Consider the following 15,532-nt stretch of genomic DNA (forward strand, 5'->3'; position numbering starts at 1 on the left):
CAATAAACAGGACTTCCTTTCTGCAATTCACTACTTTTTTTCATACTCACTTCTATGAGATGTCTTCTCAATTTCAGTAAGTACAGGTGAAATAAGAATAACTGTAACCTCTCAAGCTACAGCTCTGCATCCTTCTGTGTATTTTGAAAAAAGTTTAGGAAAAAATAATAATTGCAATCTACAAAGGGATCTATTTATTGTCTCCTCCCCTTTATGGAAGGTTTCCAGAAGATGACAGTGGAATTCCTGATTTGAGTGGTCTACCAATGTAAAATCCATGTATTTCTTATTAAATATATCTTATGTATAAAGTAAAAGTGTTTTGCTGCTCTATTTAAACACACACACACAATCATAGTCTTTCCTAAAATGCCTTATATTTGAAAATGGGAAAGTTTTCCAAATATTAATCACAATGATCCCAAATAAAATCTGCAGGGCAGTTCAATTATGGCACAATAAATGACAGAGCACTTTATTTCAAAATCCTTGAGTTTTAGGATCTGAACATCTATAAGAACAACATTTTCATTCCAGATTCAAGAGTTTAAGGCATTCAAATGTTACAACACACCTGTCCCTCAGTTATACGCATTGCTTCAATGAAAAACTAGCTTAAAAACCATAAAATCAACTTCGTATGACTCTGATCACTAATCTGACTTGTAACTTAGATGTGTGCAACTTCCACTATTCAGCAATCTGCAAACCTTTTTCCTAGCAGGATGGCTGTTTGCACTGCACTCTGACCAAAAATGTGCAATAGTAGCAGTGGCACCCTGTCAAACTGATTAGTATAGGCCTTAAATAAAGATTTCAAGGTAAGTCATGAGGAAATTTTTTTCTGTTTGTAGATGAGCTGTATGAACTATATAAAATGTAATCTATGTTTTACATCCTTGGCTGCCAGAGTTTTTGTTGAATGCTAGTTGAAAAAAATGCTGAAGACTCACTGAGAAAAAAAATGGGATTCAACTTTGAGAGAATCCACCCACCTCATTTCCCAGCACTGCTTTCAAATCCTCTATAACTGGTATAAATAGATGTATGCCAAAAGCAGGGAGTCTAACCAAATAAAACAGTGACTTGGTTCAGAGAGTACTTTGATGTTCCAGTTTTCTTGTGATTCAATAGTTCTAGAAAATACATATGTTTATTTCCAGTTCACATCTGCTTGTTAAATCTTTTTTTTTTTTTGCGGTACGTGGGCCTCTCACTGTTGTGGCCTCTCCCGTTGCGGAGCACAGGCTCCAGACGAGCAGGCTCAGCGGCCATGGCTCACGGGCCTAGCCGCTCCGCGGCACGTGGGATCTTCCTGGACCGGGGCACAAACCGTGCTCCCTGCATCGGCAGGTGGACTCTCAACCGCTGCGCCACCAGGGAAGCCCTTGTTAAATCATTTTAAGTGAATTTATTTAATAGGTCTGAAGACATTAATTTATTAATAGTAGTAGTTAGTATTAATTTATAATACTATGTTCTATACACATTAATACTGTAGAATACGATTTTCTACTTACTATTGATTTCAGTAGCCTACACAAAAGGATATTTTCCTAGAAAATTCTGGGAGCAGTAGCTTTTTGCAAATAGAAGCATATTTTAAACACTCTAGGGGAGAGCAAAATTTCAAAAATCCCCCAAGCAAAAACTTCCATGTGAAATCATAGTCCTTAAGTTAACGTTTTTAGGTTAATTTTTTTAGGTTAAGCAGATGTTTTTCTTTACAGTATTACCCTTAGTGTAAAAAAGCCCAATACTAAAAGGTGGTAACTGTAATACATTAAAATCCATCAACAGACAGGATCTTTAAAGTCTGATTACCAAAGCAATCACCATGTGTCACTATGGAATGATAATGCATTACACATTCCCCAAGTAAAGATCAAAGTTACTTGAACCACCCCCGCCAAAAATATCATTTTTATTTAGTCATGCAGTCCTTGGAATCACAGTAGGGCTCGATGCCATATTGGTGTCACATTCTGCCAGTCATCCAAAGAATATGCCAGCCTTCTTTTTCAACTTCTCTGTCTACTAGTGCATCACTGGACCCAGCAGGCAGTTCACCCAGACAATCTCAGTAACGGATTTTGGCTCTCTGTGCATAATAGATGACAATCTTTATGAAGTATCCAGTTTGTCTTATAGAGAGATTTGAACCTGCTGCAGATGTCACATCTAAATTCTTGAACGGATTTGTATCAGTGTCACCTATAAAACAAGACAGTGTCACCAACAGCATTGTCCTAGAGAACATCTGTTTCAGTAATGCTAATATGCTTTCTGCATCATAACTGATAGTCATTTATTTGCCTAAAACAAAGATCAGAGCCTGTGGCCCAAAATTCAGTCCACTGCCTGTTCTTACACAGCCATGATCTAAGAATGGATTTTTTATTTTTTAATGGATGAAAAGTTTTTTTAAAAGACCAATATTTTGTGACATATGAAAATTACATGAAACTCAAATTCCAGTCTCCATAAACAAAGTTTCATTGGAACACAGCTACTCATTCATTTATGGATTTTTCTACGGCTGCTTTCACACTACAATGGCAAACTTAACAGAGACCATAACCACCCATAAAGCCTAAAATATTTACTATCTGGTGCTTTAAAAAAGAAGTTTACTGACCCCTAGCCTAGAGAATATTTAGTGGGTAGGTAATATGATGCCTAGTGTCTGTTGCATGAAGAACATGAGTGTAATGACCCAGTTGCTCCCCTGCCTTACTTCCATCCACTGGTTTAACAAATATTTCTTGGGCAGGTCTGTCACTCCACTACACACAGCTAGCTATGGTCACTCTGCTTCCCACTTTGGCTCAGCCCTGCCTCAATCCAAGGGGTCAAACAATGCCCTTGAGCAGAAAGAAGACAAGCTCAACTACAGGTCAAATTCTAGTTCTCCCAAGTTGGCCTCGTCTGTGTGCACAGGTTCTCCTGGTTCTCGATTTCTGCTTTATACCCACCATTCCCCATAACAGGTTTCCTGTATGGATACCACTCTTAAAAGTCTGTATTTCCTACCAGAGACCCTAAGGCCGCAGGCTGAGTCACAGCATTCTTTGACTGAACTGTGCCAGCTGATCACCAGTTCTACCCCTGCCCTAACAGCCACCCTGTAACGTGAATCTGTTTGGGGCCCTTGTGAACAGCTTGCATATTCCAACACCCTCCTGGCTTCCACTGCTCTTCCTGGTTATGAATGCCCCTGGAGTTCATCATTTTCTTTTACATTCAAACCTCTGGCCTATAAATCTGTTAAGTTCAACCTTCCCAACTGGCTTGTCGTTCTCTTTCTTGAGTTCAGTTCATACGATAACCAAACATAAGAGCACAACACAACAAAACTCTATATATATGGATTTCCCAACCTAGGACTACCCATCCCTTATTTTTTTAGCAACTGCCGCAAAAGGGTATCTATTACCTGCAAGCAGTATCTAGAATATCCCTTCTTCTTCCCTCCACCATTGCTGGTTGGCCCTAAGTTTCTACACCTGCTTCACCTGAGAGGGTTACTCACCACCCTTTCTACCCACCTGGGGTGCCTAGGATAACCTGCATCTCTTGAGCATTGCTTCAGAATGCCTCTCTTGCTTCTATTAAAGCTTTAGCACTCCTGTTTCTATTGTAAGCGGGAAAAGGGAGTTTCTTGCCACTGTTGGACTGCAATGGAGTAATTTATTTGGCTAGACTTCTAGGAGTCAGAATATAATTCCCCAAAGAAAGATATTAATAATCCACAATGAGGCTCTGCCCATAGTATCAATGGCACTATGGAACCCATCTGTAATTCATATTATACTGTTGGCAAATAACTAATTCACAAACACATTCACAAGTTGTGGACGGACCATCTAGAAAACAGCTATGAAATGTCAGGAAGACTTCACAGCAGACAGATTAGCCTAGTGTAAAGACTTCAGAGAAAATGGCAGTTTATTTTCAGCAAAGTGAATTTCACTACAACCCTTAAGTAGCCTGCCATGGTGAACAGCGCTTAAAACTGCATGAATAGCTCACAACCAAAAGAGTGATATCAAGAATGGATTCGCTGATAAAGTGACCATTAACCATTATCTCAATTCTGGGTAGCAACAATATAGGCAGCAGCGATCTTAAATAAAAATGAAAATCTTCTTTAGAAACACACACAGGAACCTTCTGCCTACTTGGAGAATGACACAGAACTCCATCCAGTGACATGTCATTACAACCAGGAAAAGAAACTAGAGGTATGTAGTCCATATTCCAAACAAATACGCAAAATATTAAAACTTTAGAACTTTATTCATTTGATTAATCTAGCCACCATTCCTTAAAGAAACAGTTCTCAAACTTCTTAGTATCAGGCCTCCTTTGTGTTCTTGAAAATTGAGGACTCCCAAGAGCTTTTGTTAATGAGTTATAATTATCAATATTTACCATATTAGGAATTAAAGGCGAAAATGTTAACTATTTATTCATTTAAAAATTTTTTAAAACGTGACTTATAATTTAATTTAAAAATTGATATAAGAGGGCTTCCCTGGTGGCGTAGTAGTTGAGAGTCCGCCTGCCAATGTAGGGGACACGGGTTCGTGCCCCGGTCCGGGAAGATCCCACATGCCGCGGAGCAGCTGGGCCCGTGAGCCATGGCCGCTGAGCCTGCGCGTCCAGAGCCTGTGCTCCGCAATGGGAGAGGCCACAACAGTGAGAGGCCCGTGTACCGCAAAAAAAAAAAAAATGCAACACAATTGAGCTGATTCTCCCATCCATGGGACATTTAGGTTGTTTCCAATTTTTCACTATTATAAAATGATGTCATAGATCTATAAATATTAACATGAAAAAAGATTTGCTCTATAGTGTTAACAGGGAAAAATATCAGGTTATAAAATGGCATTTAGTTTGCTATCTTTTTTTGGTGAAAAAAATATGCAACTTTGAACAGATGTTTATTAAATAAAGCACTTGTTTCAGTGAACTGTTAGTATCTGAAAATGAAGACATCTATCTCCCTACCTACACTGAGTTCCTGCAGGTGGAAACTGCTTATTCACAGACACTCTGCAAGTATTTGTTGAATGAAATAGAATATTTTCCATTTCTAGAATGTGCAAGACAATGATTAAGTTCCAGTTTTGTGACAAAATACGTTCTGCTTTCCTCTGATTCATTTAAAAATTTTAATGACATTTAGTATGAGAATATATTTTATGAAAAATTACTTTATTATACAAAAAAAGCTTAGTGATAAAAATAATACTGTTTTACAACTTTTGCAAATTTCTTTCATGTCTAACTTAATAGATGACAGCTGGATTCTCATATCTGCTTCTACATTCAATCTGTTGTGATACATTGTTTTGATTGAACTACATTAAAAAAAAAATAGCCCCACACATATATGCAGTGAGAATAAAGAAAGTATATGTTAATATTAATATCATTTTCAGATAACTGTGGATGTTCTTCTTTGATACTACACCAAAACTTGACAAGCAGGAGTTTTGGGTTAGCTGTAATATGAAATGTAATATCACATAAACTTTTTGTATTCTGTTACTTGCTTTTTATAAGGGTCTTTTACCATAATTTTGTAACACTGATCACTTTAAAAATATTCGTTCATTGAGTTGTATAAATATTGAAAATCTTGACATAATTAATACCATAGCAAAAACTCACATTCATAATATCACCACCCATCCCATCAGAAAACTCTTTAAGTACTGGGAAGCTGACAAGAGCACAGCAGTTGACTTAAGTTTTCCAAAATTTTAATTTTCACTAGAAAGCTCAAATTTTATCACCAGCAACAAACATTGTCTATTGTTTTGCCATGAAGTGACAAGTCTCACTGTGTTCGTTTTCAAGAAAATGACTGCCAAATACCTAAGTCTAAATAATCCTAGTTTGTCTGGTACTCATTCTTTCAAGTAAAAATGATGTTTCATGCAAAATACGGCTAGCTCAGCTCACAACTCAAAAGAACACATAAGGGTTTTCCTTGAGACAAACAATGTACTCTGGATATGTAGCAGAAGTGCCTTCTGCATATTTCCTATCTCATCACGTAGAATATTAAAACAATGCATTCAAGGATCAAGATTTAATAAAACTAATAATTTTTACTGCTTCATTAAGGACACTCAAGTAAAACTGGCTTTTTGAGTTTTTGTTTTTTGTTTGTTTTTTTTACAGTGAATGCGTGGTAGTGAAGAATACAATGATTATTAGTACACCCTGGTGCCACTGCCATTTAATATCTACTAAGATACCCACAGTTTTACCCACTATTCCTTTAGTATCAGCAGGGCAAATGTAAAAACAGTGGAAAAGGCAAACAGTTAGTATTACTATAAAAATAGTTTTAACCTAATGTACCCCCTGAAAGGGTCTCAGTGACCCCAAAAGGCCTGTATACCACAACTTGAGAACTACTGCTGTCTTAAGGAAACATTGAAAGCTAATGCATGATAACTTGCCATCCCCAAATCCACAGTAAATATCCCCCAACATAAAAAATATATTAAATATCTGTACGAATTCTTTCATTTTGACTCAAAATTGGTCCAATTTGTTCTGAAACTGAATTAATAATAATATAAATAACAGTAGCAATTAACATTTAATGAGTTCTTACATTATCTCATTTAATACTCATAATAACTCTATTAATTTTCTCACATATTCATGTTACAGATGAGGAAGCTTGAGGTCCAGAGAAGTAAAGCCACTTTTCCAAAGCCATAATAACAATTATCAGTATTTATGGATTCCAGCTTTACTCAATATTTTGCGTACCTCATCTCTTAAGTCTTAACAACCTTTTTATTATCCTTTTTTCCCTTTTTTTTTTTTTTTTTTTTTTTTTGCGGTATGCGGGCCTCTCACTGTTGTGGCCTCCCCCGTTGCGGAGCACAGGCTCCGGACGCGCAGGCTCCGGACGCGCAGGCTCAGCGGCCATGGCTCACGGGCCCAGCCGCTCCGCGGCATATGGGATCCTCCCAGACCGGGGCACGAACCCGTATCCCCTGCATCGGCAGGCGGACTCTCAACCACTTGTGCCACCAGGGAGGCCCTTTTTTTTTCCCTTTTTAACTCTTTAAACTTTAATACCCATTTTACAGATGAAAACTTTTAATCAAAAAAGTAAAGAACCCTGCCCAAGGTTACCCAAATGTTAGATCATCTATATTCAAATCCAAGTCTGTCTTACTCCAGCAAGTACACTCCACATTCTACTTCCCTATCCCACATATCGGTATATCCTTTGTATATAAATAGATTGTTGCAAAAGTCTTATGTAGTTTTAAAAGAGAAAGAGAAAAACAAATATTGTATATTAGCGCATATATGTGGAACCTAGAAAAATGGTATAGATAAACCGGTTTGCAAGGCAGAAATCGAGACACAGATGTACAGAATAAACAAGGGGGGGAAGGCCGGGGTGGAGGTATGAATTGGGAGATTGGGATTGACGTATATACACTAATATGTATAAAATAGATAACTAATAAGAACCTGCTGTATAGCACAGGGAACTCTACTTCACTTTTCTGTACAGTAGAAACTAACACAACATTGTAAAACAACTCTACCCCAATAAAAATTTAAAAAAATAATAAAGACATAAAAATAAATAAATAAATAAAACATATAATAGCAAAGCAGTTACAGGAATAAAAGAAAAACAAAGTCAACTGTGCAAGACCTCTATTTGGAATAATTCTTGCTTACTTGACTATCTCTGTTATCAAATGGAACAAAATCTACTTCTTTTTAAAATCGTGTATGATCCAGATAGTTCATTAATTCACATTATTAAACACTTATCTGCACATGACAACAAATCAATACAGCTAAGATTACTCTTTAAAAAAAACTCAATACACTAAGCTGATATTATTCCTATATTACAGATGAGGAAACTGAAACCCAGAGAAGTAACTAACTTCCCCCAAACACATGCTGTTCACAAATGGTACAGAGTCAAAATCAGTTTGGACTGACCCTGAAGCCTAAACTCTTCAATCACATTGCCTGCATGTATTTAAGAAGGTTTCAGGCAATGAACTAGAAATTGCTCACAAGGTCTGTATACAGAGCTTGCGGATATCATATCCACTCTACCCAAGGCAACCATGATATGAATCGTCTTGTATCTCAAAGACCAAGAGGTGATAAGGAAGCTGGTGATGCTGAAAATAAAGAGCCATGTTCTGAGGTGGTTTAAGTAAAGCATCTATAGGTAATGCTGAAGAAAGAAGTAATATTCACTTACAGAGGTGTCAGATAGCACACACCTCTGCTGCTAAGATGAGCTTACCTCTGTTTAAACAAAACATACCAAAAAAAAAAACCAAAGCCTAGAGGAAAATGTCCCCACAGCTACACAGACTATCTACAGATTGCACAATAACTTTCAGAGGCCAGGAGCCCAGGAATGCTGCAAACCTTAGTAAATGGCAGCAGAAATCATTTTCCTAAAACACTCTAATCAATCACAAAAATTTTCATTTCAAGTTAGGATCTGCAAAGGTCAGGGGTTATGCCCCAATGTTTGTTTCTATTTCAAGGGTTTACAGTGCAAACTGCTGCTTAAATATTAAAGCCCAAGGGGGAGAGGAAAAGAATCAAGGTTTATCCAGCTCAATTCACCTTCACAACTTGTTGCAACAACTTGCAGGAAAACATCTTGAGACTGGACAGAGGAGTGTGGCTTTAATTTCAAATCAAGTGTATTCTCAAGGAGTCCCCAAACACATTTGACATTTGACAGGAAGGTGACAACATGGGAGGCTGTGGTGTACCTCCTAAAAGGGCAGGCAGTACAGGCAAGAGATGAGCAATTATACTTGTCACAGAATACGATATTCTGGATTCCCTCTGTGGCAAAGGAAAAAAAAATTATAGAGCAAACTTTACCTCCTCCATCAATGATTCCCAGCATGACCAAAAAGAATCAGAATCTAGTAATGTAAAACCAGCTGACAGATATATAGAAAAAAAAAAAATCAAGATTGAGGTCATGGCCCTTGACATGCATCATTTACACTAAGGATTCCCCCACTTATCTGAATTAATTTCATGTACCTCATCTCATTCAGATAATTGAAGTTTTCCTCTTAGAGTTGTAAAGTGTTTACCTCACCTAATTAGTAAACTATCCACTTAAAAATGCCACTACAAAAATTACCACCCCCTCCTCTCTACACATAAATGTATACTCCACTATCCTTAAAAGTATGAGATTTTGGGCTTCATGGGGAATACAGTTCAACAGTCCTCTTTAAAAAATTAGCACAAGAAATTCTACACGAAAAGTTATGGTCATTACTTTTTTAATAAGTGTCTCCATTACTTGTTAAAGACATGGTAATTTGGGTATTCAATACATGACTACTGTTCTGAAACCAAATTAAAGGTTTAGACTACTAAAGAGTTTGATGACTTGCCTCAATACAATAACTGGGATTGTATGGAGGACAAAATCAAAGAGGTCTCTCTTTTTTTATGAGCAGGCATTTAAGGGCCTTTTAATTAGAAGTTTACTCTTTAGTATATAAGTACTAATGCACAAAAATAGGGCCATTAGGGCTTCCCTGGTGGCGCAGTGGTTGAGAGTCCGCCTGCTGATGCAGGGGACACGGGTTCGTGCCCCGGTCCGGGAAGATCCCACATGCCGCGGAGCGGCTGGGCCCGTGAGCCACGGCCGCTGAGCCTGCGCGTCCGGAGCCTGTGCTCCGCAACGGGAGAGGCCACAACAGTGAGAGGCCGGCGTACCGCAAAAAAAAAAAAAATAGGGCCATTAAATTCACTTTTTATAGTGCCATAAAACTTCTATTTGTAAGAAATATAAAATAATATACATTTAATCAAACTCCAGAAAAACAGAAATGTGCAACACCTAACAATACATGGTAAAAATTATATATTTTCTTCTTAAATAAACTCCCTGCCAGATGACTAATGATGCTATTTTGTATGTGGATATGCTTATAATTTAAAATATACAGACTCCCTAGTACTTCTGATGGCAATGAAATGTCTGAACTTCTTGTATGAATTCTCAATTTCTATATGAAAATTGGTTTCCCATACTGATAACATACTATTGATTATATCCAATCAATATTTATTTATCACCTGCTATGTGCCAGGTACTGTACTAAGTGCTGAGGACACCGACAGGAACAGCACAAATTCGGTCCCAACACTCGGGGTACACACAGTCTAGAAAGAAAGACAGATAACGAACAAATGTGCTATGGGAAAGTATAACAGATATTTGGTCAAATGAAAGCTCAAAACTGAGAGAAAACCTGGGTAGAAAATCAAACACCTGAAAATAATCAGTTACCACTGAAATTGGATAGAAATCACCCAGTAAGTAACTCAGCTACGAAGGCAGAGAACCAAGAGCAGGGTAGTCAGGAAGGGGATCTACGTAATGACTGGATGACCAGGGTGTCCTAGCGTCAGATGCAAATGAAAGTTGACCCTCAAAAACAGCTGAAATTATAACAGCCAAAGAGCCCAGCTCTCAGCTGTCCTGTCCTCAGTACCTAAGAAATCAATCCAGTGAGTGTGAGTCTGAGAAGCAATATCAAAGTATCTTGACTCTGCTAGTTCTGCCCCAGCTGAAGTAGGACCCCAACCGTCCACCATGGACAAGACCAGGTCCAAGTTCCCTGAGGGGAGAGAGGATGGCGAGGAGAGGGAGAGCTCTGGAGCAGGCTCAAGACAAGGTTCCAGGTCCACAAGGGATTTGGAATACAAAAAGGAATAATAAAAGAAATATATCAACTCTATGGATTATTTTATGCTAAGGAAATACTGCAGAACTGCTTCACTTTTAAAAATAAGTACTCCAAAAAATTGTAATCTTGAGTTTAAATGACTTAAGTGTGACCTTCAAGTGTGGGAGAAAACGACTAGACAGTCTCACTAATTCTTATCAATTGTCTGATTCTATAACCTAATTCCATCTAAATCAAATCTATATTAATATATTCTAGATGCTTCACACATACTTCCCTAAAATGTTTATGCCATATATTTCAAAACTCCTGATGAGTGAAAGCATTTTTCAAAATGAGAATCTCATTTTGAAACTCAGTCAAAGTGAGTACATCCCAAGGATATAATAAGACACCATACCTCTGTGAGCAATGGATGCTGAGGGCACCAGAATAATTCCAGATCCCACCTCCTGAAGAGGCTGGGGATCTTAAGGTATTTTCAGTCTTAAAAATCAATTCAAGAAGTGGGTGGAAAAGACAGAACAGGGAGTGGGTGGGCCAGGTAGCCTGGGACTGACACAGGAACCAGCAATGATAGATATGAAATTATTTGCTCCCTACAAATTAAGCACTATCATACTCTACTGTACAGTTGTTTTCAGTAATAGTGTCAGGAGGGGGGAAAAAATGCATGTAGTCCAAAGATGATGTCCCTATGAAAACTATTATTCATATAACTCAACATACTCAAATAGGAATCACACTATGGAAATGGCCCTGCATTTGCCCAAACATTACTTGCCAAGGCTATTCAAAGGGTGGAGTGGTGGTACTTTCCAAAAGAAATGCTTGAAAATTTTCCTCAGTAATTTTTTTTAATAAACAAAGCACACTATAATAATCTATTAAAGAAAGAATATAAGCCTAAGGGAAAAAGAAAATACAGTAAGGTTTGTTTGGTTTGGGGTTTGTTTGTTTGTTTGTTTTCATTATCATCACCATGAAGCACAAGGCATCAGCCAAAAACTGTTTAAAATATCATTTCAGGACAGCTTACCACAGGAGTCTGAACTCCAAAAGTCATGTTGCTTCCAGAAGTCTATGTACTGAAAAATATATCTTTATAAAGTGAAACCAAGGCCTTAAAACGTGGCGTACAGTAACAATTAGGGTCATTCAATTCACGATTCTCAAACTTTGCTCCAGTGGAAAATTTGTATTATTTTAGCTCAACTGAGGTGTCCTATCAAAAACTTTAAATAATGGTGTCCTTTTCCAATTTCACAGTGGGTAATGTATGTTAAAGAACAAAATTCTCAATGTTAAGCTCTTGCCTCAGTTTATCTAAAATATTAGATACCTGCTACCTCTTTCAATATTGGAATTCAGCCTAACAGAGTATCTATGCAACACAAAAATGGAAATGAGGTACTTCAAGTTTATAATATCATGATTCATGACTTCCAAGCACTCTGCTACCTTCTTAAATTTGATTAAGCCCAACAAAACCACAAGCATTACAAAGTACACTTTGCTTGACATGAAGCATACAAAGATGAATAAAACACAGCCCACCTTACATGAAGCCACACCAGGGAAAATGCACACAAGCCAAAATGTATCTACTAAACACCTGCAGTAAACACTAGAGTGGGAGATGCAAAGAATTCACCCTACCCCAGCAAGGACCTGGGGACTTCTGCATTGAGGACCACTACCAGAAGGGAGCTGAGGATGCTGGAATTCGATGACTACATGTGCATAGGACCTTTCTTCCTAATTAATATCAAGGTTACATACACCATAACCCTAGGACTCTTGCAATGCCAATCTCCTGGAATTGACACAGACTATCTGAATCAAGAATATGAATAAACATTCTCAAAGTGAAAATAGTTACTAAATTCAAACAAACTGGAAAGTACTGTTTCAAGTGATAAAATGTAAAGATTGCCTAAATATAATTTGTATCATTTGATCTAATGACTCCAAATCACAAAGTAAGGCGTATACTCAAAACCCCGGGAAAAAATTCAAAGTTAGTAATTACTTGGCTTTTTTTTTTTAAGACATCAAAATCAAAACAAATTTTGGTACAAAAATATCCATTGGGGAGGTATGAATGATCTACGTAAGTGTTCGCTTAAGTCAACTAGTTCTATTCATTTCATGTTAAATCTCTTCAGGAAACTTGGATTATTTTTACTCTGCACAATAATAGGGTTGCAATAAATTAATTATTAATAATAATTAATAGTTAACTGCTGAAGTTCCTCACAAACAGAAAATTCTGTATTTCTGCAGTCTGTCAGATTAAGACGTCAACACGGTTTCAAAACAGGAGTAAAAAAGCCTTCTTAACTTCTCAAATTGGTAATGTTATAAAATTCAGTTTCCTACCTTATCTCAGTATCACGGTTCACATTTTACCTACCCAGTTTTCAAGTTCGTCAAAGAAAGTTTCATAATTCAAAGGGTACTCCTCCCACCCTCAGTACTAAAACTGTTTCTTAAATACAAGATCCTAAGGAAAATATATAATGAAAGGCAGTGAGAAATGTGAATCTATTCCACATCAAACCTGGAATGCACTAATTAAAATTCAATATTGCACTTGGTATGTGGGTTCCTACATGAAACTCCTGCCATGCTCTAGCTTAAGGTTAAACAGGTTAATAGAATCCAATAAAATGGCTCTATTGAATTATACTGGATTTCTTTTCAGCAGCTCCTTTACCTGACCATTCTGTTGAACTTTAAAATCAACTTCAGGGGTAGCACCCAATAACCAAGGAGAGCCACGGCTCACGGGGGCTGCATTCTGCAACCCACCTGGTGTGGAAAATCACCGTCAACGCACGTTTTCCATTTCAAACTGTGATACAGGTGGAGGAAAAAGTGTAAAGCCTTCTCTTTGAACCTCCCATCACACTGCCTCCAAGCGCTAACTTAAGAATTATCTCAAAGACAATGTAATGCAGTACACTTCTCAGAAAACTCTAAACGTTGCCTTTGCCAGAGAGGGGAGACCAAAAAAAAAAAGGAACTCCCTCGAGACTAAAGGTTAAATTAACGTAGTACTGCAATCTCGCTGTTGGGTACACAGCTGGATTTATAGGGCAAATTCAGAGAACCTTCCCCCCCACACCCCGAACAGACTGCCTGGGTCCCGATTAAAATAAGTATATGCGGGATCGTCAGAGGAGGAAAGGGGGCGGGGAGAGCGCAGAGGAAGCGAGGTCTTTAGCCTCCGCGGACTAAGGGGCTGCTGAGGTCAGGAGAGTTAGGGCGATAATGGGGCCAGGCGCAAAGGGTCCTTCAGGAAGACCTGGCGGCGCGCGTCGCGAGGGACCACTGGCCCGGCAGTCTCGTGGTCGGCAAGGAGGCCACTCTGCTCCCCGGGCCAAGGCCGGGAGCCCGGCCCCTCCTCCTCCCCTAGAGAAGGCGACGCGCCCCCAGCCACCCTCACCGGCCGCGCGACGAGGGGCCTGCGGCGCGCTGGCTGCGGGAAGCCGGCCCGCAAGGCGCGCAGAACCCAAGAAAAGAAGGTCACAAAATGGCCAGCGCGTAGCAGGACTGAGACAGCAACCGGGGTGCCCGGCTCAGGCCGCGGGGCGGACGGCGGCGCCGCGAACGCAGCGCGTGCGTCCGGGAAGCGCGCCGCCCGCGCGGCCCTCAGCTCCGCCCCCCGGCTCCCCGCGCCGCCGCTGCCGCAGCCCCTCTGGGAACTCCAAGCCGCGCGGCCCCGCGAGGCGGGCGCCAAGGAGGGGAGGGGCCGCGCTCCCCGCCTCCCCGCCGGCCCGCGCGGCTCCCCAGCCCGGAGCCTACTCACCTCCTCCTCCTCCTCCTCCTAGTCTCTCCCTCCTGGCCACCAGCGCGGCCCAGCCGGCGACGCGCTGACGCCGTGCCCCTCCCCCGCCGCCGCCGCCGCCGCCGCCGCCGCCGCCCCGCCCGGCCCGCGGCCGCAGCGGCCTTGGGATGCGTCAGGCGCAGGCCCCGCCTCCCGGCCCGCCCACGCGCTCACCACTCCGCCCCCTGCGCGGCCAGGTTGTTGCGGGTCCCTGACTCAGCAGACGCTCCCGCCTTCGCGAGCCGCGCCTCCTCGGCTCTCGACCCCACCCCCCCGAGCCTCTCCTCACCTGCCCACTGCCCTAGGACCTCACTTCGCCTCCCACCTCCCCGCGCGCCCTTTCCCATCTCTGGTCAGCACCCGCGTCTTCCCCCTTAAGCTTGTTTATACTCTTTCCCTAATCCCTAGTCTGGTTGTAAGCTTGCATTGGTGCCTTCTCCTTACTTCTCATTCCTTCTAGAAGGTCTTCGCTGCTCACTAGGTCAGCCTCGGTTTCCTCCTGCAGTTTTCCCGCCGGTCCCTTCTCTCCCCGGTCTCCGTACCCCTCCCTGGCCTGCTGGAGCCACGTACCCGGCTTCTTCCCTGCCACTGCTACCTGCTGTGCAGCTCGCACCTCCTAGGCACCTGCTTGGCCAACGCGTCCTAATTTCCCTCCCCCTGGTCCCCTCAGAACCCTCTGGACAGGCTCGTTCCTTCCTTTACCTACATTTTGAGCGTCCTTTCTGTTCTCACTACTCCAAATACTTCATATGCAGTTTGGGAGTTAATGGTATGTGCGCAGCCCCACTCTCCTCAAGAGTCACTCAAGTAGTTAAAAATCACAAAGCAGAGCGATAGCAGTGATGACAATCTTTAACTTTCATCGTTCCCATCCATACTTTCTCTGCGATAAAATGTCAATTAACACAATTTCTATGGGGTCTTACAGTCCACAAATTTTGCC

At 40.6% G+C, this 15,532-nt stretch overlaps 1 protein-coding gene across 6 annotated transcripts in view; it reads right to left on the bottom strand.

The window, feature by feature from the left end:
• GTDC1 (glycosyltransferase like domain containing 1) overlaps positions 1-14,655 on the bottom strand; it is a 388,315-nt gene extending 373,660 nt beyond the window's left edge. For all 6 annotated transcript variants that reach the window (XM_060106839.1, XM_060106833.1, XM_060106834.1 and 3 more), the window contains exon 1: positions 14,572-14,655. The gene's annotated coding sequence lies outside the window, so the exon portion shown is untranslated. The remainder of the gene's footprint in view (positions 1-14,571) is intronic.
• Between the last annotated feature and the right edge of the window lie 877 nt (positions 14,656-15,532).

The sequence above is a fragment of the Mesoplodon densirostris genome, chromosome 8 (genome assembly GCF_025265405.1).
Source record: "Mesoplodon densirostris isolate mMesDen1 chromosome 8, mMesDen1 primary haplotype, whole genome shotgun sequence".
NCBI lineage: Eukaryota > Metazoa > Chordata > Mammalia > Artiodactyla > Ziphiidae > Mesoplodon > Mesoplodon densirostris.